Raw genomic sequence first — 2,289 nt, 5'->3', positions numbered from 1 at the left:
AACGTAGGTTGACAAATGTTTGATCTGTTTAACATTGTGGTGCGTCAACATTTACGCAGCAACAATAACGACAATAATTTTCGTGAAGAATGCATAAAGTCAATACGTTATAATACATTATATCATATAACTTAACTTTTATCTTTTGGTATTGTTTATATGATAACTTATATATCAATTTAATTTAATTTTAATGTTGTAACGTTTTTAATTTTATTTTTATTCAAGAGTATCATTGAATTGCGTGACTTTCTATTAAAACATTTTATTAAAAACAAAATATTTTATTCTAAAACATTTTCTGTACAAACAATATTTGTTTGAAATTAAAAATCGTTTGTTTTATATATATATACACACACACACCTTCAGCTTCCTATAAGAAAGGTTGCTTGTACTTTTGCTTGCAAATTTCTGAATCGGATCAATCGATATACGTGTATTGCATTGAACGAATCTCTTTCTTATGCAATAAAAATCCTGTGGAGAATGAAAAAATTTTCGACATGGACGACATTACGTTAGAATCCTCCAGAAATCAAGGTGGAGGAAAAAAAGCCCCGCTAGTATAGTTCCATAGCTACGCTGTCCCGCATTCCGCGATGTGTTTCCCACACATACGCGCGCGCGTGCACACCTCCGCCTTTCGATTCACGCATTCCCAACGAAAGAGAGCTGGCCGACGACGCACGGCGGACGAGAAAAGGAGAAAACTACTTAGGCCGTAGTGAGGGAAGAGTGAATGAAAAAAGGAGAAGAAAAAAGGTAGAGGGACCGGGTGAGCACGCTCGAGGATGGAAGGGAGACAAAACGGAAGAGTAAACGAGAGTGGGGAACTCTGGTAGAGATATTCCTTGCGCAAGGAATATAAGGATCCGTAGTGGGAGTCTCGTTGGGCGTAGCCTTAGTAAAGCCCGCCTACCATCTCCCTTTGAGAACCACGTGCTCTCCACGTCTGCCAGACAATTTAGGCATAAGAGATGTCAGAAACTGCTAGCTTCGTGCTATGAGAGAACGAGAACGTGTGGTGATGAAATAGGTGCAATCCTTGCGTTCGCTAACAGTCGGCGATTGCAATAACCCTGTCGGGAAAAGGTATCATTATCAAAGATGCCTTCAGGATCAGAACTGAATTATATGTATAAATTCGTTTCAAAATATCGATAGAAAGTTAAATTTATAAAAGAAAGAGAGAGAGAGAGAGAGAAGAAGTTTGTAATATACCTTATAATAAATTATAAAGTAATTTATATGTTATAATAAATTATAAAGTAAATTATATCTTGTTATAAAATTATAAAGTTTTAAAATTAAGTGTGCTTATTAATATGATTTATGATTCTAAATCTGAAACAATTTTTTGCATCTTATATTGCATAATCCACATTTTTTATTCTAAATTTTATATTTATAAATCAATTTAAATAGTTACTTTTATCTCCCTTGCAAGCAGCACGAGGAATCTGTTCTTCAACAATGGAAGTTGATTAAACTTCCACCTTTCATTTCAAAAGGTAGATGAAAGCATGAAGGAGAACTGGAAAGAGAAGCGGAAATGAGAAAAATAATCATTAGCGAATACTACGTGAGATAAGAAAATGATGTCGCTGACGAGGAAGAGAAAGAAGCAGAAGACGAGGAGCACAGCGGGATGGAAGAAATCGAAGAGATCGTAGCTTACACTGGTGGAGGAAGAGAACGGAGGGAGACAAGAGGCGGGAATCAGGCTGAGAGAGGCGGGGCAAGATTTAATCGGTCTTGGGGGGGTCCAGTGGTCTCCACCGCATCAGGGGGGAAGGGAAAACGTTCCGTTCTCTCTCTGAAGAGAGATCGGCTCTTCCGCGGAGGAGCGCGTGCAGTCGCTAGCCGAGGCCTATACTTGCCCGTCGAAGGGTATTGGTTCTCCGACTCGTTGTACCATACCCCCCAAGCAGCACGAGAGCAACGTCAAACTAACAAACAGAGAAAGAGAGAGGGAGAGAGAGAGTGAGAGAGGGAGAGAAAGAGGGCGAGGAAAAGAAACGGAAAAAATAAGAAAGACAGGGAAAAAGACAGAAAGAAGACGGAGAAAAGGAGAGGGTGCAAAACAGAAAAGGGCGAATAGAACATCTCTCCCCTTCATCGCCTTACATCGTTGTATCCCAACACGAGCACGCGTGCACGCACGCCCGCGGCAGGCACGCATGCACGCGCGTACGTCACCGCCACCGCCACCGCCACCGCCACCGTCACCGCCACCGCCACCGCCACCGCCACCGCCACCGCCACCGCCACCGCCACCGTCGCCGT

Source organism: Acromyrmex echinatior, chromosome 2 (genome assembly GCF_024713525.1).
Source record: "Acromyrmex echinatior isolate Ae372 chromosome 2, ASM2471352v2, whole genome shotgun sequence".
In the NCBI taxonomy this organism is placed as follows: Eukaryota; Metazoa; Arthropoda; class Insecta; order Hymenoptera; family Formicidae; genus Acromyrmex; species Acromyrmex echinatior.
Note: the sequence above shows the minus strand (reverse complement) of the source record.